This window comes from Oryctolagus cuniculus, chromosome 2, assembly GCF_051225735.1.
Source record: "Oryctolagus cuniculus isolate XC-2025 breed Fujian yellow rabbit chromosome 2, ASM5122573v1, whole genome shotgun sequence".
NCBI lineage: Eukaryota > Metazoa > Chordata > Mammalia > Lagomorpha > Leporidae > Oryctolagus > Oryctolagus cuniculus.
Genome location: NC_142868.1, coordinates 167,515,743 through 167,542,381, shown reverse-complemented (window position 1 = coordinate 167,542,381; position 26,639 = coordinate 167,515,743). Strand labels below are relative to the sequence as shown.

The following is a 26,639-nucleotide window of genomic DNA, read 5'->3' as shown; positions in this document are numbered from 1 at the left end:
TTGTTCTATGTCTACAGGCATTGTCTACCAAACAGTAGATTTAGGTATTCCCTCTCACATATCCCCAAACATGACTCATAAAAAAAAACGTGTTGGGATGCAGCTCGATGGAGCACATAAATTAATGTTCTCTTTTCAAGAAATCTCAGATATACTGGTTTGTTTTCAGATACACTCCTTACCTGCCCCAATCTTAGACACAGGGCACAATGAAGTAAAAGTCCTTCCTCTAAGAACCCACAATGTCACTGATATTTCAAAGAAACATCCAGAAGAGATACTGAGTTATAGAAAGAGCTCTTTAAAGACAAAAGTCATACTGATCATGAGAACAACAAAGTGACTTTGGGTCATAGGAATACTTTGGTGAATAGGACACTTTAAAAATGGAATGAATGAATAAAATTGGGATATGGAAAAGGTCTATAGCTATGTATGTGTCAGCTTGCATTATTGGGGTTGATGTTATGGCACAGCAGTTTAAGCACCCTTATCACAGTGCCTGGAATAAATTTCCACCTCTGGTTTTGATTCAGCTTACATCTAATGCACATCTTGTGAGGCAGCAGATGTAGTCCCTGCTACCTAACTAAGACCTCTGGATAGAGTTCCTGGTCCCTCACTTTGGCTTGCTCCAGCCCTGGGAGTTGTGGGCATTTGGGGAGTGAAACAATGGATAGAAGACAATCTCTCTCTCTCTCTTTCTCTCTCTTTCTCTCTCTCTCTCTCTTTCTCTTTCTCCTCTCTCCTCTCTCTCCCACTTTGCATTTCAAATAAATAAAACTTTCTAATGACAAACTTAAATTATAGGTGAAAAATTCTTGCACCAAGGAGACTTGATTACAGCAAAAGAGATTAGCATGGCTATGAATAAGCTTGCACTGGAGAGAACGGAGAAAATAAACCATTTAGAAAGTTATTACTCAAATTCAGCCTTGCCAGTGACAAGGTGAACCAACATGGTTGCAGATCGAAAAAGGACTAAAACCTTCCCTGGGCTGTCTTGACTCACAGACTCACAATAGAAACCAAACCCTTTATAGGGTGACAATATGAATTATTTCAACTGCACTGTAAATGACCAAAGAAAATATAAGGAGGTTCTTGAGACACTAAACAGAAAGACAGCACTTTTCTAAAAAAAGGAATCTATCATTATCCTTTAAAAAGGAGCCCCCTGCATTGTCATCTTTCTTATTTACCAGACCCCGCTTCATCAGTTTAAGAGAGAAGGTAATTCCAGAGTAATAAATCATCCATGGAAAGTGCTCTACCTCTGGCTGCTTGATAATGAATTTAATCAGTCGGGAGAACAGCCCTGTCATTACGGATTAATCACCAAAGACTCTGTTTTGGTAAGTTAATTGATGCTGTGTTTGCAGCTAATGGTGGTCACAAGGCACACTTGATATTTAAAAAAAAAAAATTGGAGGTAGAAGGAATGCTCAGTTAATTAACAATCCTAAAACACAGCCAACAAACAAACAACAGAAAGTCTAAAGGGTTACAGCTAGCGCAGCCATAGACACAGGTGCCTTTGGCCGTGATGAAGTCAAGATTGAACAATTCAAAAGATTGGTAGTATTTCTCTTCCTGTTGATTTGTTTGCTTTCTTTTCTTTTTCTTTTTCTTTTTTTTTTTTTTTTTTTTCGACAGGCAGAGTTAGACGGTGAGAGAGAGAGAGAGACAGAGAGAAAGGTCTTCCTTTTCTGTTGGTTCATTTCCCAAGCTGCCGCTACGGGATCGAGCACTGCGCCGATCTGAAGCCAGGAGCCAAGTGCTTCCTCCTGGTCTCCCATGTGGGTGCAGGGCCCAAGCACTTGGACCATCCTCCACTGCCTTCCTGGGCCACAGCAGAGAGCTAGACTAGAAGAGGAGAAACCGGGACAGAACCTGGCGCCCTGACCGGGACCAGAACCTGGGGTGCCAGCACTGCAGGCGGAGGACTAGCCTAGTGAGCCATGGCGCTGGCCTGTTTGCTTTCTTTTCTAATACAACTAGGAAATTTTAAGATTGGAGTTTGGAACAGGATGGATTTTTTTTAAACAAATCTACAATATATCCATTTGGCAAAGATCAACTCATTTTTAAAATGAGTATTTTAATTGGATTATTTGAGAAGAACTTTATTTTCAACATGGTATCAAATATTGTAATGACCTCATTAAACTTCAGGTGTAATATAAGACTCCAAGATGATCACCATGGATAAAATAAAGTGATTTGTTAACAGTGTTCTTATCAATTATTCTCTTAAATGTATCATAGATTTTGAATAAACTGAGATCTACTCCCCCAAAGAACTAAAGCAACTGAAACTTCCAGCAAATATATGGAATAAGACATTTAGACTTTTAGGTTGCCTCCCTCAGCAAGATATTTGGGACTCTGAGGGAAGAAGCAGGTTTTCAAATTAAAAAAAAAGTTCTCCTAGAGTATATTTTTCCCAACATCGTCATTCCTCACTGACTGCTACACGAGTGTGATTAAACTCTTAAACGCAGCCTTCTCTTTTCTCTTGGCAACACCAAACATGAGATAGTGTACACCACCGAAGGCACCTAGAAGATTTGTGACATAAACTGACCTAAGCCAATGTTGCTTTTTGATATTTTGGGAAATAAACATGATCACCTGGGATGAGAGGTAGATACCCCCATGTGGTCTGTCTTACAAAAGCAAAGTCTCTGATTAATTCTGCTAGGCACCAAACAGGCATTGCAAACCTAGGGAAGCCCCACTCATTGTTGTCACACATGCTGACACGTGCTGCGGAAGAGAAGTTCATGCTGAGACAGATACAACCATCTGACAACGGGACAAAGCCTCTGAACAGTCAAGTTAGGTCAGTACTTTCAACTCGGTTAGTGTTGCAGTTTACAAAGCACTCTTTGTTATTACATCTCAATAGCAATGCCAAGAGGAAAACTGAACAAGTATGACTGTACTTACTTTCTATATAACAAAGGTGAGGCTGGAGAAGGCTTAGGGCTTGCTCCCAGGCCAGGCGCAGGGACTCAAATACGAAAGATGCAAGGCCTTTGCTTTCACAATCTGTTTACAAAACAACCTTGAAAAAGACTAAATAAGTCATAAGAATTGCTATGAAATGTACTGAGTGCGGCAGGCATTCATGTGTGATGGATGTATGGCACATCCAGTTTCTTCACAAGAATCTGGTGTTCCCAAGGAATTTTCATAAGGAAAAGAAAAACTTAGCTGCGTCATCCCACATTTTTTAAACCAAGGACTACGAGATAAATGCTTAGTTAATTTTTGATTTGCTGGTCAAGATTTGACTGAAATCATCATTAATTATTTAGCACGAGTGGGTTCCACCAGCTGCACTCAGAGCATATTTCATCATCCTAATGCAAAATAAAGTAACTTATTGCAAGTGATGAACATCAATTATTTTCTTGCTATACTTATTAGGATTTCAATCATTAAATGTAATGGGATTTTCAGGGTAATGAGGGTCCGCAATGGACCTGAGTTGGCTCTTCACAACTTCAGATAAAAAGAACTTACTTGCTGATCTGACTAGCACTACATCTGGCCTCTCTACTAAAATGCAGGTTACCAGGTGTCCCACTTCTTCAGGGAATGTGCTATTTTTCAACAAATCATTCTGCTTATGAGACCCAAAGTAGGACAGCAAATGTCTTTTTCTGTGACAAGCCACATTATTCTTCATCCTCAGGTTTGAATCCTAGAGTTTCTACACCTTTCAGTCTCTGATTATTAAATTTCCATATGTTCCATGAATCTAATTTTGCAGAATGTGACCAGAGAGGAAAATCTGTTCTCTAGGTTGATTGTATATGTGTGCATGTACATGTATATATATATATGTATATTTATTTCTAATTTTTTACAACTGTAGCACTCCTATTGTAATTACAACTTTACATAATTATTTTTCTACCTCGACTGTGAATTCATTGAGAGGCTATATCCAATGGCCTGCTATAGAGTCTAACAAGACCTGATATTAGAAGCACTCCTCACCAATATCTACTAAATGAGGAACACGTGATGAACTTAATGATAAATTTAATGCTCTCCATGGCATGAAATATATAACCTTTCTGGTAGCGTCTTCCCAGATGCCAGTGGACAGTGAACTTAAAATCCTGCCAGAGTTGGCGTGCTTATTCCCAGCCCTGTTTATGCTACTTTTGTAATTGCAATTATATAATTTGATTAAATATTATAACCAGTGAAATAAGTTCTTTAAAGATTAATCCTATGGAAACCAAGTAGCATGCTTTGGGAGTTTCTTTAAAAAACTGGTTAGACTAGTATTATTTCTTAATTACCTAATTTGATGTGGGCAAAGACAACTGTAAAACACTGGAAAAAAATCTTGGTGAACTCTTCAGTGAGATTGCCTTGAAACTATCTTGAAGAAAACTGAAAATTATGCATTATGGGTATGATTTAATAGAAAAATTTATAATCGGTATTCCTAGCTTAAAAGAAAAACTTGTTATTCTACTAAGATAGTTAGAATGTGCTTATGTTTCAGTTAAAAATAAATTATTTAAATTCCCTGCTATGACATTTTGATTAGAAAACTACTAGGCATATATTAAGAGGTAGTTTATGTTATTACTTTTTATCTTCCTTGATTGATTCAGTATTGCATTTGAAAAGATATGACACATTCATTGTTGGCATCTGACTACGGGCCATACGCTTGAAAAAACTAAAAGTGGCAAATTATTGAATAATTAATGAATGTGGACCTTATTTTGATTCTGCTTTAAAAAACATCCTCTTGACACATAGTACTCAAAAAACAAAGATCACAGATGTATGATAATGTGTGTGGGGGGGGCAGAGATTCAAAAATTCTATACATTCTTTTTGAATTCTGTAAGTTTGCATGTATTTCTTGTGCTTATTTTGTATACCTAAATTTGATATATTTTCTTAAAATAGACAAAAATAAAAACGATTGTGCTTTAAACTGTTCATATCTTCCAGCATGTTTATAAGGAACACGTACTAGTAATCATTACAAAGAGATTTGGTTATTGTCATTCTGTTTCATATTTTGGTAGAGCAGGACATTGATCCAGTTTAGTAATGCAAACAATGATAACAATAACCATGTATGTGTTACAACAAGGCCTGTGCCAAATGCTTCGTATGTTATCTCCCAGATGCACAACTATGACAGCACTCTTCATATGAAGTACTAGTCTTATACCCATTTTAAAGAAAAGAAATTGAAATCTTAGGTAAATAATCTGTCCAAAGTTGTAGCAACAAAGTACAAAAATAAGTAGTTGCTGTTTAATGAATCTGATTGATTTTGTTGATAGACTTGGCAAGACTGTTAAACAAGGGGTACAGATTGCCCTATAGGAGATGAGTACATGATATAGGGAATGGCATCTGTACAAATTATTCTTAATGGCAATTTTAAGGACACAAATAATGTGTTCCTACATCCCAGAGTCAACTTTAAGTTATTTACAGATCTGGTGACAGGGCATCTATAACCTGTAAACTCATTATATAACATATCATTTGTCAGTTCTCCTTGCATCCATCTATTCTCTCTGCATCTAAGTGATACAGTACTTTTCAGCAAAAGCTATTTTATGATCTAAAATAATCATAAATGGCATGTCAGTATTCAATTCCTTATAGTACTTGAAAGATCTTTGAAATAGCATAGAAAATTAGTTACCATCATCTTCTTAAGGACAAGTATGTTTTCAACTGTTTCTGTAAACAAAAAAAATACAACAGGAGTACTCCTGATCTCAAAGGAAATGTCTTTGATGCATACCACCATTAATTCTAGGTTTATCCTCGTCTTCCCCCAACTAGTAGTCACCCTTAAAGAAAATTATCCTGATTACAGATCTAAAAGCATTCATTGAATTTTTCCTATTTTCACCTTCAAATCTCTCTCAAATCAACATTTTTCAAAATATCTATTATTTTTGGAGAATATGTGCCAACTACTAAGAAAAGACAGAAGTATAGACACAATTGAGATTATTGAGACATGCTGGCAATAACAGTAGCATCAATATACAGTACAAGGTTATTTATCAACAATTAAAGTGTGCTGAAGGGAACTAAGTAAAATGGAAATCTTAATCTTGTGTGTGCTAAAGCCAAAAAAGGCTTCTGAAGATTTTAATGGGCTACCTTTCTGCCACTGTCTGGAAAATCACTGGCCAACGTGAACCACAATGTTTTAAAAATTTATGCTCTTTGATCCAGTGAGTTTCCTTATAGGAATTTATTTAAAACTCAGCAGCTCGACCCATATAAATGCATAAATATGTAATGACAACAGTTCTTAAAACTGAAAAGGCAAAAAAATCTAGAAATAAGAAAGTCTCCAAATAGTAAAACTACCAAAAATGAGGATTCACTTTAGGAAAGATTATTTCTCAGGCATTAAGTAGATCTGGGATGTAAAATTCACAAAAATATAAATGTTTTGAATTATTGTATAAATGATTTGCAGTATCTTCTGCCTTTGTAAATTCTCCAAGTTCCTTTATTGAATTTGTATTGCATTTGTGTTCTAAATATTTTCATATTTTTTGACAGGCAGAGTGGACAGTGAGAGAGAGAGACAGAGAGCAAGGTCTTCCTTTTCTGTTGGTTCACACCCCCCCCCACCCGCCATGGCCGCTGCGGCCGACACACTGCGCTGATCCGAAGCCAGTAACCAGGTGCTTCTCCTGGTCACCCATGTGGGTGCAAGGCCCAAGGACTTGGGCCATCCTCCACTGCCTTCCCAGGCCACAGCAGAGAGTTGGACTGGAAGAGGAGCAACTGGGACAGAATCCGGCGCCCCAACCGGGACTAGAACCCGGGGTGCCGGCGCTGCAAGCGGAGGATTAGCCTATTGAGCCGTGGCGCCGGCCAATATTTTCATATTTTTAAAAGAATATTTAATAACATGGAGAATTACTCACGCTATAAACCAAGATGTTTTTAAGGGGGAAAAATGTTTACATATACCCATGCATGCAGAGAAAACAGACTAGAAAAATACATTAAAATCTTATATTATTAACTATTATTGTTAGAACCAGAGGTGCTTTTGTTTTTAGTTTAGATATTTTCCAGATTTTTTAAACTTGTGAATTTCATTTTTGAATAGAGACTCTATATAATATACATAATACATATATGTTTACATAAATTAATTGAAACAATAAGTCATTCCTATGCAGAGTATTTGAATTCTTTTCCCCGGAGTCATGCATAAGACCTCAATGGGAAACCTGACCTAAGGTCTGATAAGTAATCGAAGGCTTTTAAGATATTTAATCTTGCCAAAAATGAATGCAGGAAACATAACTCCTAGGAAATATTTTAAGTTAGGATTTTAAATAAACCAAACTAGTGCCAAAAAAGATATTAAGCAATGAGACTACTCTTTTATCTTATGGAAAAGCAGTTTCTTTCAAGTGTTGCTTTCTACAATAAAAACATATGAAGAAGAAAAATATTGAAAAGAGGATACAGTGTAAAGTTTCCATCCAAATAATTATAGGAAATCATATATACACATATGCTCACACACACAGATGTGGAAACAGGACCCATATTTGGCGAGCCTAGTTTACTTGCCATTGTTTGTGGTTTAGTGCACAAGTAGACCTACCATCTTCCTCTGTTTTGCAGTCCCCCCTCCAAAAAAAAACCAATCCCCCCCAAAAAAAAAACCCTGTGGATGACCATAAATGACAGCTTTGGTTGCCTTGTCTTTCTGCAATGTGTGGTGACTGTACTGTAGCAGACCACTTCCAACCCAAATAATTATCTTTAAACTCTCTCGTAACACACACTTGGAAAAACAGAGAGGGGGGTGGGTTGGGATCTCTTAAGTGACTTAGATCCCTGAAATAACAAACAAAATAAGCCAATGGTCACACTAATGGCTGGCTCATTTGAAACAAAAGCATTCCAAAGGTCTATCTTGCAGAGCATTGGACTTAAAGATCCAACCTTTCTTTCCTTGCACTGTGTGTACTTAGATTTCCAAGGGCTACCACACTACTTGACTGCTCCGCTTCTCCCTGCAGTGCCTTCTCTCTAGAGAAACACAAATGTGGACCATCATCTTCTTTTCAGCTTCCCATACAGCAGGCTGAAGAGCAGCAAAAGGAAATGGGTGGAATTGATATATTCTATTCACACAGGGGATGGATGGGGAAAGAATAAGCTTTTATTGAACTGAAGGGTTTAAATTCAAACTTTTCCCTACATTTTTGCAAAGCCAACAGAAACCAGACCACAAAACTCTGTGGCCAAACTACCTAAGAGAAGCAGGCTGTTCTTTCTAGGTAGTTTCCAACTTTTGCTTCTTTTTATCTGACTAAAGGGACACCAAAGAACTTTAAAGCTCTATTGTCATAACACAACTAGCGTGCTAATTATGCTGAACTGGATTGTTACCACCAAGATATTAACTTAGAGTACTTGAGAATTAGTTGAGATAGGCAGGCCACTTAAATAGGAGAATCTTTCACCTCAGTTTATCAATGCAACCAAATTCGTGTATATGAAAGAGCAGAACTGATAAGTATCTCAGATTGACATCTCTAGGTTTTGAGTTAAAGATTATAGGATCCTTTTTCTAAGAGTCATTTTGAAAAATATTACCTCTTAGACCAAATAAATGTTTATGCCACTGATGAATAGAACCACTTGGAAAATCATAACCTGCTTTAGGATGTAGAACACTGTATTTCACATTGCAATTAAATGCATAAAGGTGCTCAAACTTGAATTACTACAAAATACAGAAGCCATTTGGAAATGGTTCATGGAACATTTTAATGTGTAGGGTGTGTGTGTCCATCCCCAGAAAACATAAAATAACTGTTGTTGTATAATGTGCCTTGAAGGCACACTTCATAGAAGATGATGATTACCTAAACAATATCATTTCAAGCTACACTGATGAAGAAAATGCTAGTGATACAGGAAATACTGAAAAGTTTCTACACAAGGAGAAAGCCTATTTAAAATGTTTAGGATCATTTACTGTAGAGAATGGGCAAAACAAAGCCACTCTGCATTTACCCAACACTATGTAGTATGATGAGTAGCTCATGTCATCTTGATAATGTTTTTGTTAAACCCACTGCTTTCTGGCAATTTTTGTTGGACATTAATTTCTTTAAGTTTGCTGTTTTATTCAGATGCAAGGACCAAACAAAATAACTCAAAGTGAGCAACACTCTTGGTGAGCCATAAAGAAGAGAGAACCTTACTTAATACATTTTATTAGCTTAAACAACCAAAGTGACTTAAAAAGAAACGAAATTGAAATCATGAAACACTTAGAATCAAAGTTTCCAAATTAAGGGTATATTTTATTAAACTGTTAAGAATAAAGTCAGACAATAAAATTTCTTAGGACTTTGTTATTCAACACCAGATGATATAGGAAATAAAACGGAGACAAAGTCTAGGAAATTTAAGTGTTCACTAATCATATTGTATCATCATGTATCTTTTAGGTTTGCTAAATAGATGTGCATGTATAGACATGTATATGTACATGTAATCCATGTATAAATCACCTTAGGTCATCAGTTTGCAATATTTTCTTTTTATAATCCAACAAACTTCTAGGATTGTCTTCACCTGGGTAGACACAGACGTTTTAAAATGTTTATAACGAAGTGGAAGTTTTAAGAAATAACACTTCTATAGCATGATTGGGACTAAATGTGATTACAAAATTCTTTGTGTAGGTTACTAAAAAGTCCCATGGCTACCATCTAGACGATTTCTTCTATTCATGCAATGAAGATTTATTGTGCCACACAGTGAAACTGAACTCGCAGCCAAAATCCACACAGCAGTCCTTTTCTAGCACCTGTATCAGTTTGTGTGGTTCACAGCTAAGAGCAGAGGAGAAGAGTTTAAATTATGAGAAATTCTTCTCACATAAAATTCATTGCTGAAACTTAAAAACTTGAGAAACATGGAAAATTATCATAAAGAAAATTGTTATAATATCCAATGTCCCAGAGATCTTGGATCATAGCTGATAATCTAGTTATGCTTTTCTAATGTGTACGCACACAGAGACACACACATACACACTTTGGTCTTCTACCTTGAAAATACATGTGCAGAACATTTTCTCATCATTCAAAATTCTCCCCAAATAATGCATTTCGATGGCTCCACAATGTTCCATCATAAGGATTTACACCACATTTTTTGTTGGAAATTAGTAACAAAAGAAATATTTTACTTGAAGGTCTAGATTACATAATCAAGTGATGACAGTAAAGCAACAGAATTACTAGAAATTTTAATATTTTCAGAAGCTGTGGATGTGACTGATTTGGCTATTTTTCTTGTCTTCTCAACATTCCTTAAAATGAAAGTTCTATTCAGCTTGTAACTTTTAGTTAACTTGGAATCATAATTATTCGCCATTATTTTTTTCCTTTTTAATTTTCCAATTGTGAACAAAGTATTATTTTAAACAGTTTGATTCAATTCCACTCTAAAATCCATGGTCATTTTTCATACTTTCTCTAATTATAGTAAATTGTTCCAGGAGCATAATTACAAACTAACTGGTTCTCCAGTGTGGTCTCTATACCAGCAATATTAGGAACACAAAATTTGCTAGATTGACATTCTTGGGCAGTGTTACAAGTCTACTAAATCATATTTTCCAAAGATGAAGCTCAGTAATCTGTGTCTTAGGAAATCTCCATATCATGCTGATTCTTGCTCAAGTTGGAGAGCCAGTTTATCATCCTACAGGCACAACATGCTGTTGAGATGTACCACTGACACATAAGCATAACTCACCTAGGCTTCCACTAATCCCTTTCACAGCCTGAGGCATAACATTTATCCTCGTACTATGTTGATACGAGCCATTTGTATCCATTTTAATCTGAAAAATTTGTTGCAATCACTCCAATTGGGCTTCAAAAATTATAAGCAAATTTCTTAAAAGGTCTAAAATCAAATAGATATTTTCTTCTCTTGTCATTTCTATTCTCAGGTAGAAAACTGCTTGAAAGGGCAACAGTAAATTTGGAAGCTACTAAATGGTTCGTTGTGTATTTATCATGTGGCAGGTGTACCGTGCTATGGAGTTATTTCTAGAAAGCTTATTGACAAGATAGACTATTTTATAGAAGTTGCTTTTATTTCCTTTTGCTTTTTTTCTTAACTTGAAAAATACTGCTTTCAAAGAATGCTACTCTACAAATCCTCCATGCAAGCACTCTATACGTCTTTAAAAGAAATAAACACACGGGGACCCGTGCTGTGGTGCCATGGGTTAAATGGCTGCCTGTGGCGCCTGCATCCCACATGAGCGCCAGTTTGAGTTCCGGCTGCTCCTCTTCTGATCCAGCTCCCTACTGATGCACCTGGGAAAGCAGCACAGGATGGCCCATGGCACTCACATGGGAGACCAGGATGAAGCTCCTGGCTTTGACCTGGACCAGCCCTAGCTGCTGTGGTCATTTAGGGGAGTGAATAAGCAGATGGAAGATCTATGCCTCTTCCTCTCTATAACTGTGGCTTTCAAATAAAATAAATCTTTTTAAGAAAAAATAAACCCATGTGTCAACCAGGCATTGGTTAAAACGCCCACATCCCCTGTCAGGTGCCTGGTTCTAGCCTTGGCTATTCCATGCTTCTGATCCAGCTTCCTGCTACTGCATGTGGCAGGCTGCAGATGATGACCCAAATACTTAGTTACTGCTACCCATCTGAGAAATCTGCATGGAGTTCCTGGCTCCCAGCTTTGGCCTGGCCTAGTACTGGCATTGGGGAGAGAACCAGCAGATGGAAAATCTCTCTCCCCCTTCCTTCCCACTCTCCTTATCTCCCTCATCCTTTCTCTCCCTCTCCTACTTTCTCTCTTCCTTTTAAATAAGAAGTAAATCCTTAAAGAAATATATCATGCACATATTTAAATAACTACATTTTGGGGAAAGGCTGTTTTGAAGAAAAATTATTATTCAGGAAGAGGAGGAGATGCTGATGTGACATTCAGGAATTTGAATAAATATGAATACATGTCCTTAAAAAAAAAAAAAACAGAGTACCACTATGCTCCCACATCTGTGTATATGAAATACATTAAATTTATTCACCTTAAAGAAAAAAGAACAAATAAACAGTATGGAACTAGAAATACTCTCTGGAAGATCTATTTTAGTAAACCTAATTATTCTGGCTAATGGCAATCTAGGATCTTACTGCACAATTTCTCACCCTCTGTCCAACACAGGGTAGTCACAGAGGCATAAAAAATTTGACACTAGTTATAAAAGCTCCTCCTATAAATCCCCCAGGATTTATAACAGCATCTGCCTTCCATGATTTTTATCTCCAAGTCTTTACATCAAAGTATTCTTTTGTTTTTCCAGATAAAATCACTAATAGTTTCTTAATTTTCCTTTAAATCAGTTTTCTACAAATGTTAACCTTTTTTTGAGATTTTTAAGAGTGCTATATTATTTTTAAAAATCTTTTAAGGTAAAAGAATTTCATGTATTTCACATGACAGATTTAAGTTGATAGTGATACTTTCCATCCTAAGCTCCCTCTCACCCATGTCCCCACCTTCCTTCCTTCTTCCTTTCTATTCTTCAATTTTTACTTTCAGTTTATTTTATACTCATAAGATTAACCCTACACTAAGAATGCAATAAATAGTATGAAGAAAAAAAAAAACATTGTTCAACAACCATAGAGACAAGGGCTGTAAACAATCATCAAATCTCAAAACATCAATTTCATTTCTATACATTACATTTTTTGGTACTCTATGAGTTACCACAGATCAGGGAAATCATATGGTATTTGTGTTTTGGGACTGGCTTATTTCACTAAGTATAATCGTTTCCAGTTGCATCAGACAGGATTTCATTCATTTTTACAGATGAGTAGTATCTCATAGTCTATATATACCACATTTTCTTTACCCAGCCTCAGTTGATAGATATCTGGGTTGATTCCATCTCTTAGCTATTGTGAATTGAGCTACAATAAACATAGGTTACAGTTAACTCTTTCCTTTAGTGACTTCATTTTATTTGGATAAATTCCCAGGAGTAGGATTGCTGGGTCATATGCTAGATCTATTTTCACATTTCTGAGGAATATCCATACTGTATTACACAATGACTATATTAATTTACATTTTTACCAAAAATGGGTTATGCTACATTTCTCCCCATAATCTCACCAAAATTAATTGTTTGTTGATTTCTGTCATGAGAGCTATTCTAACTGGGGTAAGGTGAAACCTCACTGTGTTTTTGATTTGCATTTCCCTAATGGCTAGTTATACTGAGCATTTTTTCATGTGTCTGTCTATTGGTTACCTGAATTTCCTCTTTTGAAAAGTGCCTGTTCAAGCCCTTTGCACATTTCTTAACTGGATTGTTTGCTATTGTGTTGTTAATGAGTTTCTTGAGCTCTTCATAGATTCTAGATATTAACCCTCTATCAGTTGCATAGTTTTCAAATATATTCTCACATTGTATAGTCTCTTTACTTTGCTGAGTGTCTCCTTTGTAATACAGAAGCTTCTTAGCTTCTATAGAACTCTTTGTCCTAAGTCCTTGAAAATTATAAAATCTTAGAGAAAATTTAGGGAACACTGAAACCAAAAGCTCTCACTTGTGGGATGATATGAAAAGAAGTTGGATAAAGGCCACTGAAATATGTGTAAATTGTCCCTGATCAAGTTCACTTTCATTTCTTCTCATTCAGTCTTCAAGTGAATGCTGAAAAATACTGGCTACCTTCTATAAAAAATGGATCCATGCAGTTAAAAATCCTTTTTGCAACAAAATGGATGCAACAGGAAACCATTATAGAATTTCAGATAAGAGGAAATCTGAAGAGGTCTATTGAACTACCCCAAGCAAATGGGCATTACTAAACAGGCAACAAAATAGTTAGGGATCTCCTTTATTACTAAACACTTTGAGGAAGTCTTTGCTTTGGTAAGTTTAGGACACATAGCTATGAAGACTCATTTACCAATAAAAGTATGGTATACAAAATCTCTATGTGTCTTAGTAACATCATGTGGTATCACATTAGCTTGATATACTAGGCTTGCATTAGTAATTGTAAGTAAGTGCTAACTACTGAAAATCCAAATTTGCCCTGTGCCTTTGCTAGAAATATCTTTTGAGACTTCACAGCTTTCCAAGATTTTTTGCATTATTTAGCACAACCATCACCTCTTTCATGTTTCCTCTTGTTTATTAATGAAATGCTAATGATAACTGCAATAAAAGAACAGATAAAAAAATTAAGAATAGGACAAGGAAAACATCATGGTTATGATTTGTGAGCCTTTGAAATTAATGTTTACATTAAATTTGGATGAATTTCACTAGTATACCCTGAGATCACTATTTCTATTTTGCAAAGAGTTAAATACTTACTGGTTTTGCCTTGTACAAACTATAACTGTAGTGCAGCAGTAAACATGTATATTTTGGTGGTATGAGTCAGCAGACAAAACAGAGGCAGAAAAAATATATTTTCAGATTAATTCCAGTGCTAAGTGAATTTTATCAATCTTCTTTTAGTCCAGATGTATAGTCATTGATAACTCTTTTTTTTTTTTAACAGAGTTATAAAATGTCAAGAACAACGTCACAAAATCCAAAACACAAAAGCAAGCATCATGTCTATTCTTTCTGGAAATGCAGAGTGTGTAGGGATTATACTTCCAAATTCACAGCTTTGTACCTTTAGTTAGTGTCCTGCCACATTTTGGAATCATTTGACACAGCATGTATATTACGAAACCTAGGAAACATTGCTATGGCCTCTTTGGCATGATAGTTTAACAAAATCTTACCAATAAACTTACATACTGTTTTTACAAGATAAAGGGAGGGGTTGCTATACTCCAAATGCTTATCTGTCTTGTTTTAGCACAGTGTTTTTTCAGATCATTAAAAAGCATCTATCATCTTTTGCAATAAGAAATATTACACTCATATTTACACTTTGAAGTCTTCATTCTGGGGGCACACTGTAATTTATCCAAATCCTTGCCAGTGCCATACAAACCATATGAAGATGTACCCAGAAAAATTCAGAGAATAATCATGCAATTCAAAGGAATAAGGGTTTGGATTTCTATCTGTTGTTTATGAAAATTCTGCTTGAAACAAAGAGATATCACAGCTATAAAAATCAGTGATTTTATTTATAAAATGGGATCTGTCAGAAAAGCATAAAAATAACCCAGATTGGCTACATCACTGATAGTCATAACCTAAATCACCCAATCAACCATAAAACCATGAAGTTCAGCTTTTGTATTTATCAATAGTACCCTTTTCATGGCAATGACTTCAGGTATCTCACCACAGCCAGTCTAGAGAGACTATTCTGTTCCCATTTGGGTATTCCCACCCATAAAGTAGTAAGATGCTTGCCAAATATAATGTGAATTCATCAGGCAGTAAAATTTAACTCTTTTATTGAAAATGCAGTATAGTACATTCCTTTGTGTTTTTGTGATTTTCTGAAATAGAGCTGTAACAAAGAAATAATTTATTTATTTTTATCATCCAGGTTCTGCTAAACTTTTGTAATTTTTGCTAAACTCTTTGATAAGATTACACAAACATACATGCAGATTTATTGATTTTTGAGAAAAGTTTATAAAATGATTTGTTATCTTTCCTTTTAGAGAACCAGGATTGTATTTTTCTTCTTTTTCTAACATGTAGAGTGCCTGTTGCCATAGTAATCACTGATTTAGCACAACATTTTTTCTGCTTGTTTTAAAAAACTTGTCTCCATTCCTGCCAAGAAGGAACATATTAATCTACCTATTATGCTAGCTTAGCGAAGTTGAAGGCCACAGAAATTGTCATTTATGCAAAACTTCCCAGAAGGTTAATTGTTGGTATCTTATGTCAAGAACTCTATCCCAGTTGAAGAGAGGAAATGAGACACGGAAGTGGAAGATCCTGGAGCCAAGGAGACAAGATTCTTTTCTTCCCCATGAAGCCATTCGGCAGCACAGGAAGCCGCAAACTCTCTGGTCAAACAGCCTATCTTCCTAAACTAATTCTCCTACCAGATAAAGATTTAGAAGGTCACTAGTATCCAGAAAACAAGAACAAAGCAGAAAATACTCTTTAAGACAATAGTTTTCCTTAACCTATTTACTTCCGAAGGTAGGGTAAAAACAAGAAACAAGTGAAAAATCCCCTTGAGAGGTCTAACAGATTTCGTTTTGAAGAAATAAAAATCGACAGTGCCAATTCTTCACGAGACAAAAGGCATGCTCGAGTCTCCAGCCTAACTGAATTCTTTCTTGCTTTAGGTAAATTTTATCTCAAATTGACCTAGCCCTACTATTCAGAGCATAAGCTACCTACAAACATACTCATCCAGAAGTACACACTGGCCTATCTCACAACAGTGTGAACCAACTGAATTTATACAACTGACACTCCAAGCTATGAGAGTCAGATTCTTGCCAGTTTCTCAAGTCAAATTCGCTGGCTGTCCCCAAGTACAGGTTCCACGTGTGTGTCAATCCCTGATGGGAAATGCCACCTACTTGAGTAAGAACATTCAAATCAGAAGAGTACAGAGGTTGACTTTTGACTCCCATCTGACATATCTACTGCTCTAAGTGGAGAAAGACAGTGGTGAGGAATGAGAGAGAAAAGTAGAACTTTTCAATTTCATGTCTGCTTATGATCGGAGTGATGAGTCCTCAAAATTAAGAAATGAGAAACAAAAGGTTAGGGATATGATATTAAAGTTGTTTCTTATCCAAAGGCTTTACACAATGAGAACACAGCTTACTTACTTCAAGGCAAAAAAAGATTTGCTCTAAAGAGAATAGATGACAGAGTTCATTCATTCTTCCTAATATATGCAAGGAGAATAAACACACATTTTCTTATAATTATCCATATTGTTCTATAAATTCAATATGTTTTCTATTATCTTCTAGGAACAAAGATTGGGCAATGCATTTCCTTTTAGTTTCATGGAAATGGGCAAGGATTTAAAAGGAAACAAAATAATGATTCCTGAAATTTTGCATGTTTTGCTGAAAACTGTTAACAGAATGTATTCCTTAGAATAACAAAACCATCTAATAAAATGTTTTTAAAGCAATTGGTCTCTAGGGGAAAATGTGAGAATCAGGCAACTGGTAGCAAACAAAGCATTCAATTGCATTACACATGACTGTTCTCATCCTTTAAATTCTTAGCACACAGAGTGTATTAACAACTGAGGAGGAGCAACTTAAAGGATGTCAAATTTTCTATAGAATTTAGGTGTTCAAGTACTCATCCATGGATCTCTTACAAGAATCCATAAATGCTTTGAAAAATCAGTTATACCTCAGACTTTAATTCTGTTGCCAATAAGAGTAATACTCCCATTTTATTCCAGCAACACAATGGAAATTTATTATCAAAAGAAGATGATAAATATTGGAAAGCTGATAGATTATAGGAATTTGAATTCTGATTTTTCATTCAAAAGAAAAAAATACTGGTGTAAATGAACTTTTTATCTGCTAACCATTATTCTTTTAGCTACTGTTGTTTCTAAGAACTAAAATCACAAGAAGAGAAACAAGAAACAAATCAAAGGAAGAAACTATAGGTGGGTGTGTTGAAGACAAATATTCCAACAATGATGACTTGGCTATCTGGGTCAACCTTCTAGCTAGTCTACAGGGATTAACTGCTCAGGAGGTGATGGGAAAGGTATTTTTTAAATTGTGCATAAAGTTCTATAGGTTCTAGGCAGGCAGACCATGGCTTAAGTCTGCAGCTTCTACTGCCATGGAAAGTAATGTATAAATGTTGCTTCTTTAACAGAAAAATGGTAATGAAAATATTTCAGTACTCTGTACAGGGATTGTGTCAGTAAATTTTATTGAAGAAAACTGAAATAGTACAAAATAGATGATCTGGGAACATGCTGGACTCCACCTTTTCACTCTTTCTGGACTACAGTCTTCAGTGCTAATGGCATACACATATCATGAGCTAACGTTCCCATCAATGGTCTAGCATATGACCATTGGGTCACTGTTCTTAGTTGAAAAAAAGAATTACAGACAAAAAAGTTCAATATCGGTTACAACAAGGATTAATTGGCTCATCTTATTCTATTACCAAAACCCATTTCAACTACACTCTCCATTGTTTATAACAGGAACTGAGAAAGAAAACCAGCTAAAACTCTCTCACTGGTGGAAAATCAATGCAAGAAGCATCGCCAACTGATCACGGATGCACTTGAGGTTTGCATATCATCACTGTCATTTCTGGACACATTTGCTGAGCCTGACTGCTTGAGATCAGTCTTCTCAACATGGACTACATCTCAGAATCACTCCTAACTTCAGAACCACTACAATGCACATGCCCCAGCCTAAGAAAAGCAGAACAAAACATTCAGAAATGGTTGGTTTTTTCATCAGAAGAACTGCTCTGTAAATCAATAGAAACCAAGATCAAGAATCAAAAGAAAATATTCTCCTCTGGGAATCACCAGCATTTGCACGAATTTCTATGACTGGCTCATTGACCCAGAGTACTATCTTAAAGTGGGACACAGTGTGCTCTGATGCCGGACGTGACATTGAATTTATTATGCTCGGGTATCTGCTGCCTTATGGAAAATGGCCCAGGAGACACTGAACTTACACATTAAACAGCTGAGACAACGGATGCTCTAACTGCCAAGGAAGTAACAGAATGGGGAGACCCTCTGTTCATTTGTCACTGATGCCAGTTTGGCAAAATGGTGTTTTTTTTTTTTTTTCTTTTCTGCAGTCATTGAAAATAAATAATGTAGCAACACCTACAGTCTGTCAGCTCCCTTTCAATGTGAATATCATTCCAGACTCAAGACAACTACACCTGGTACATAGTGCCTCTCCCTACTCTTCATCAACTTCTTCATTTCTCTGATTTATGTGGCCTCCTACTTGGCTAGCTTTCCATAAGTCTACCAGCATTACCTTCCAGAAGTCTACCAGCATTTACCCTTTGAAATATTTTTGTTCTAAATAAATGTGCCATATGTAGATCCTTTTGCTACCATATGTCATGTCACTATCTTATTAGTGGTGTTTTGGTTTTTCTATTACATGTTTTTAATTTTAAATGATGTGAAAATTATGGAAATACAAATTTATTCTTACAATAGAAAACATAGGTGAACATAAAGGAGAAAATAATGTTCATACCTTTAAAATAATTTCCAAATGCTTTTCTTCTGCGTGTTCTTTATTTTCACAAAAATACAATCACAAGATATTGATAATGTAAAAATCTTCCCCCTTGCATGAGGATATTTTGTGAATAACTATTCATTTAGAACATCATTGTGCAGCATCTCCTTATGATTTATATAACTATTTCCATACTGATAAATATTTAGCTTATTTTGAACATTCTGCTGCTAACTATGTTAAGGCAGTATTTGTAGCATTTTTTGCACTGCCACTACCTCATTTTGATTGATCAAGAATCTAAGAATACGCAACAGGTTCCAAAGTTTGCAAAGTCTGTCAGTGTGGCTTATCAAGAGGGAGACCTGTATATATGACTGCCATACCATATGTCTCATAATAAGAATGATCGTTGATCACCGAAATGCAGTGACACCTATCTGGCAAAACATTTTGGAAAACTGTCTTTTAAAAGTGAGGAAGTAGGAGGAAAAAACATCCCAGGGCCCCAAGAGAGAAAGCGTGGGTCAGAGATTCATCAGTCAAGATCAACTATTATTTTGAAAGTCTTTTTCTATTTGCTAACATTTTCTTGGCCATAAAGAGGAGAGAACATGTGAAAAGCTGAAGTAGTACTACATTGCCTTTGATTCAGTTAGACCAGAACTACAGAAAAAACTGGCAGATTTTCTAATAGGTTTAGCTTCTCCCACAAGAAACCTAGAAGGCAAGCTGTAGGTAGCAACATGCCTTCACGAAACAAAGGTGAGGTTTGCAGGCACTGTTTTGTGAAGTCCTTCCACATTTCCCTGTCCTAACACCCACCACCCTAGGACACCAGCAGTTTGGGGAACAATTAGAAACACGCCAGGTAGGCTGCAGCTAACCGGGTCTTGAATCAGGGCCACCGAGCAGGACTTCTGAAGAACCACTGGAGGGGAAGTCGCTTGACGAAATTTATGCAGGTCTGAAATGGCTGCCTTTAGAGGTCAGGATCCAAAAACTAAAAAGATCGATTTTTTTTTTTTTTTTTTTTTTTTTGCCTGACTCTCACCAGAATGAAAAACCATTTAAATGCTCTCTTGGGTTCTTAAATTGTTGCTTCCAAATTTGCTGTGTTGTGGGAAATGCTAATATTTAACAAATAGCCCCTCTCTTTTCTTTCCAAGGGCACTTGAAAGAAAAATCACTGATGAAGAACAATGAAGCAGTTCAAGTTGATAAAGCCCCCATTCTCCTAAATCCCTTAACCAATTAACAACCTATATCTTTAGTCCTTAACATCCAATTCCATTTAACCAATAGGTCCATTGGGTTTCAGGAGAGCAAGATTGGAGGCTGTAGGCAAATCATTTCTAAGACTCATCCAGGAAAGAAAAGAAAAAGGAGTCAGCCTGGGCTATCTGAGAATTTACAAAGGAAACTAGAAGCTGTGCCAGTCAAAATGTCCCTGGCAAGATAGCAAAATCATTTTAAATCAAATCACACATTCACTAGATTCTTCTTTTCCAACCTTTTTTTTTCTTGGCAGGAGTAAGAATCATTTGTACAACTTTTCATGGATCGGATGGGGGGGGGGGGGCAGGGAAGGAGAGCAAGCAGGGAGGGAGGAAATGAGAGGGTGTTCCTGCTGGCAATAGGCAGTGACTGAACTGCCTGCTTCAGACCCACAACGAAGTGGGAGGGACAGAGGGCCCTGGGGAGGAAAGGTGCCAGCTCCCTCGCAAGAGCGGGCAGGGGCTGGTTTCTTCTCAGAAAACTGGGAGAGACTTTGGTGGTGATGTCAGCAATGGAGCATCTGCCTTCTCAGGGCTTTGTTTGCCAACTGGCATAGGGGACGCAGTCCAGAAAGCCAATTCTCTTTGTAATAAGGAAAGGCAGGAAATGGGCAGACAGCCTTACACTCAGCGGGAAAAGCCATATCTGAAGGACATGGGAGAAAGGCAGCCACGTGGAATCGCGGCGATTCTTCAGAGAGGAAGACAACTATGTCCTCTAGTTATTTGCATGATGTTTTACAGCTTATAGGACACAGACACCATCACACTGGTACAGTTGTCACTATTTTCCAGTTGAAGAAAACGTCACCCAGGGATCAGTGATTTGCTTCATTGTGAGTGTTCTTATAAAGATCTACTGCTCTTTCACCTACATCTGAGCAGTATCTCTGGGACATTTCCAGACACAGGGACTTTCAGAACCCTGCATTCTGGGGGAACCACATGAATATCATTCTTAAACATGCTCCAAGTTTTCCTACCTGTATGTCTCTGCTCATGCTATTTCTGTCCCCTGAATTCCTTTGCCAAACCTCGAATGCTAAAATGCCACTCTGGTCTTTTTAAAGTCACTATGTTATCTGGATTTTTTCCCCCCAAGGTTATTTTGCACCAGGAGTCTTTGAATTACAGGTATTTATACACATTTTCCATACTAAATCTAATTTTGTATTCATTTCAATGCCTCATAAAACTCCTTGTACAGTAAAGAAATTAGTTTTGAATGTATGTATTAGTCAAAAACAGAAAAATATTGTGAGTTCTTAACGTGTATTTCATTACATTAAGTGAGAAAAAAATCACTGAAGACAAAGCAGATTCTATTTATATTTAGTGTAACATTTTACAAACTGAATTCTATATCCCATGTTTCTGGAAGAAGTATCTGTATCTAGTTCTACATATTGTTCTATCATTTATGTGTGTGGTTGTGAAGCTGTCTAAATGAAAATTAATCTTTGTTGAGTTTACAGCTCATGTGTCTAAATAAATAGGTACTTATTAATAAAATGTATAGTTGGTTACTAAAAAAATACATGGGCAGATTGTCCCTTGCCTGATTTTCTAACTTTAAGTGTAATAATTCTGGCTTTTCTTGATTACAGTTTGGATGCTAAATAGTACCTTAAGTTTCTTTTGATTTTTGTCATGATCCAGATCAGTAATCATATTTCCTTATTCTGTCATGGTTCCAGTGCTAACGAAAATTCTTCAGGGCTCCCAGCCCATTAAAAAGAAGATTTTAGGACATGGGCAGGCATTTTTCAAAGAATGAAATCAAAATGGCCAACAAACACATAAAGAAATGCTCAGGATCACTAGCCATCAGGGAAATGCAAATCTAAACCACAATAAGGTTTCATCCCACCCCAAGTTAGAATGGCTCTCATACAGAAATCAAAATAAATAAATGCTGGTGGGCCAGCGCCACAGCTTAATAGGCTAATCCTCCGCCTGCAGCGCTGGCACCCTGGGTTCTAGTCCTGGTCGGGGTGCCGGATTCTGTCCTGTTTGCCCCTCTTCCAGGCCAGCTGTCTGCTATGGCCCAGGAGTGCAGTGGAGGATGACCCAAGAGCCTGGGCCCTGCACCTGCATGGGAGACCAGGAGAAGCACCTGGCTCCTGGCTTCGGATCAGTGCAATGCGCCGCCCACAGTGCACCGGCCGCATCGGCCATTGGAGGGTGAACCAACAGCAAAATGAAGACCTTTCTCTCTTTCTCTCTTACTGTCCACTGCCTGTCAACTAAATAAATAAATAAATAAATGCTGGTAAAGATGTAGGGGAAAAGGTACCTAATACACTGTTGGTGGGAACCTAAACTCATACAACCATTATGGAAGACAGTATGGAGATTCCTCGGAAACCTGAATATACACCTACCATATGACCTAGCCATTCCACTCCTGGGAATTTATCCAAAGGAAATGAAGTCAGCTACAGAAGAGTTATTTGTACTCCCATATTTATTGCATTCAATTCACAATAGCTAAGATATGGAATCAATCCACATGTCCATCAGTTGATGACTGGGTAAAGAAAATGTGGCATGCATAAATAAGAGAACACTACTCAGTCTTAAAGAATGAAATTTTGTCTTTTGCAACAAAATGGATATAGCTGGAGACCATTAAGCTTAGTAAAATAATCCAGTTGTAAAAATACATTTTCTCTGATATGTGGTAGTTATAGAATACAAAAAAGTTTAGGGGCCAGTGCCGTGGCTCACTTGGTTAATCCTCTGCCTGCGGCACCAGCATCCCATATGGGCACTGGGTTCTAGTTCCAGCTGCCTCTCTTCCAGTCCAGTTTTCTGCTGTGGCCTGGGAGGGCAGTGGAGGATGGCCCAAGTGCTTGGTCCCCTGCACCCACATGGGAGACCAGGAAGAAACACCTGGCTCCTGGCTTCAGATCGGTGCAGCGCCAGCTGTGGTGGCCACTTGGGGAGTGAACCAAGGGAAAAAATGTTTAAAAACGAAACTGACATCTTAAGATTTGATCATTTTTAGCCCTTGTCTATACTCTTGTAGAATAGTTGTTTTTCTACTTTTTATTTGTTGGATATTATGGTTAGTAGTGCAATAAGCCTGTGATTTTCTAAAGTAAATTTAAATTATGTTATTGCAAAAATTAAAGGAAAAAAGGGAAGGAAGGAGGGGGTTGAGGGAAGAAGGGAAGTATGGTTCTTTTTTAGGATTTGTATCTAAGAAATACATGAAAATCTGTTCTCTTTATATTAATGAAAATTTCTTTAAAATTAAGAGCATATACAAAAAAAAAAAGATTTACTTAATTGAAAGGCAGTGACTGGAACAAAGGGAGAGACAGAAATATAGAGAGATTTTCCATCTGCTGGGTCACTCCTCAGATAGCAACAACAGCCAGGGCCAGGCCAGGACAAAGTCGAGAGCCAGGGACTCCATCCAGGTCTCCTAGGTAGATAGCAGGGAGCCTGGGTCATGGTCTGCTGTCTTCCCAGGCACATTAGCAGGGAGCTGGATCAGAGATAGAGCAGCCAGGATTCAAACTGATGCTTCAATATAGAATGCCAGCAAGGCAAACGGTGGCTTAACTCTGAGCCACAACAGCAGCACGCGACCCCCTGCCCTATCTTCTAAACCATGGCAAAGTGAAGCAAAAGTTTGCAAGAGTCCTGGAGGCATCATTCATCTACTCACTCTGACTAAACCATCATCACTCAAGGGTTTAACTTTGTGCTTAGTAAAACTGCCTCTCGGATTAAAGTCTTTTCTTTTAGCTACTGACTCAATTGTGCTATTTAATTTTTATTTGTGATTTGCTGCTCCAGACCACAATTAACAAAATTAAAGCCATGACTATCTTTTTAGGCCTTTGGGTTTTCCACGACTGACAAATGTGTAATATATAGCTCTATGTACTATACATATCACACATGAAACCATTTTGAAACTTAAATGTAGATTTAAATTCATATTTAAAATTAATCCTCATCAGATAGGAAACATTTTAAGAAATACAAGCCTAAAGAGTACTAAACAGTTTGGCATTATTTAATATAGCAACTTGATTTTATTCAAAAGCAAACATTTTGCAAAGCAAAAATTCTCCAATTAAATCCAAACAAAAAAGAAGAAAGTACATATTTTTAATTACTCAGGGAGTAAATTCACTTGCCCATGATTAGCAAGGTAGCAGTGTGAACAGCCCTGGGAGCTTTCTCAATGGCTCCCGTTTGAAGAGAACCAGCCTCCACTCCAATTCCCCTCAGGCAATATGAGCAATATCTTTGGCCATTAGCTGCTGTCTTCCATATTAAGAAAGACACTAATTGACATTAATGGATAGCTTAGGTCTCTGTCCTCACTCTCAAGGTGTAAATTCAGAAGAACCCTTTAATTCTGAAATGATTATTTAAAAAAAAAATAACCAATTAATTCATATAATGAGAAACAGAGGCAAACAGAGCTTTCCCATCTGCTGGTTTTCCCATCTGATCCCCAACACCTACAACAGCTGGAGCTGGGCCAGGCTGTGCAGGCAGGAGCTCAAAACCCTGCCCAGTTCTCCCAGTGGTTGCCAGGGACTCAAGTGAGCCGTCACGGCTGCCTCCAGGGATGTGCCATGGCAGGAAGCTACAACTGGAAGTGGAACTGGGACTCAAACCCAGGCACTCTGATATGGGGTGCAAGAATCAACCACTGCGCCAAATGACCACCCCATGAAACAGTCAAGTAATACACTATTTAGGCATTCCCGGCAGCCTTCTGAGAGACCTAGAAAACTCTTCAGTTATAATTTCCTGTCATTCTCCTATTCGTACACAGCTAACTTAAAATGGGATATTAATTCTAGGCTGATAGAACAATTATTGTGTGAGATTTGAAATGCACTGAACCTACTCAAAGAGTACTCATATCCAAAACAAATGTGTAACTAATAATGAACAATTGTCTCTAAAAGTATGAAACCGTAACTGTTAAGTAAAAATAAACCTTTGACAGTCTCATATGTGCCCTAAAGGAAATAAGTGGAAATGTTCTGCTGTTTCTGAATACTAGGTATTATTTCACTTGATTATTTTAAAATGTAACTTTTACATAAATTCAAATTTGTCATGGATTTGCATATTCACTTATAATAGAGAATATTAACTCTAAACTATCGGGAGATAAATGAATTTCCAAATATTTCTCTTTAATTTTTCCTTTGTCAATCATTAGTACAAGATGGTATCTCTATATGCATTCCTAAAAATAAGTTTTTGCTCTGACCAAGTATGTCTATGGTAGAAATATTGTAATATTTTTATTGTCTCGCAATCACTAAGATTATTTCCATACTTCCTGTGTAATTTGCATTGGTTTTGCTGGTGCCTTCAGGAATTGTTATGGAGATAAATTTTTGATATGGTAATTTGAAAGGAACATTAAAATATATAATTTGATGAAACAGCTACAGAATTTGTAAAAATTCAGTATCACAGGAGTTTGCACATGCTGAAGAAACTATAGGAAGAAATATTTAACTAACCTAAGGAATCATTTCCTCACGGGTCTTCCAAGTGCTATGTTCATTAAAAGATAGAACATGGGCTCTTAGGACCATTGTTCTGAATTTCGATTTTTTTTTTTGCATTTCCATAATATGTAGGTAGAACTAAAGCATTTCAGCAGTTTCAAGATGGCATGATTACATGAATTCCTAGCTTGAAATGCATAATTAACCAGAGAGCCAGTTGTTAAACAGCTAAACAGATTGTCCTTAAAAAGGTCCCATTGCTGCTCAAATGAATGCTGGAATCACCACAATGATTTCTGTTTTATAGACAAGCTACATACAAGCAACTGACACAGACCACTTTTTCCTTTTTACAAAACCGATGAAAGCTTATGGGCAGCTGCAATTATCTCCGATACTTGTATCCAGAAATGGACTTATAATCCCACGAAAATTCTGTCATTTACTGAGCCACTGAGCAAGTCCATGTAACTCCCTCTCCCCAGCCCCTCAGGGTGTATCACATTTCAACAGAGAATTGGAGTCAGTGATGTAATTGAAGTAGCCCTCATAAAGGAAGGAGAAAAGTGATATGAAAGCATGCTTCTGAATTCCCATAAGAAATTCCCAATTATT

General features: G+C 36.9%; 1 protein-coding gene across 1 annotated transcript in view; it reads right to left on the bottom strand.

Annotated features, from left to right (window-relative positions):
• SLC8A1 (solute carrier family 8 member A1) overlaps positions 1 to 26,639 on the bottom strand; it is a gene marked incomplete at its 5' end in the record, with an annotated part of 321,178 nt that overhangs the window by 267,755 nt on the left and 26,784 nt on the right.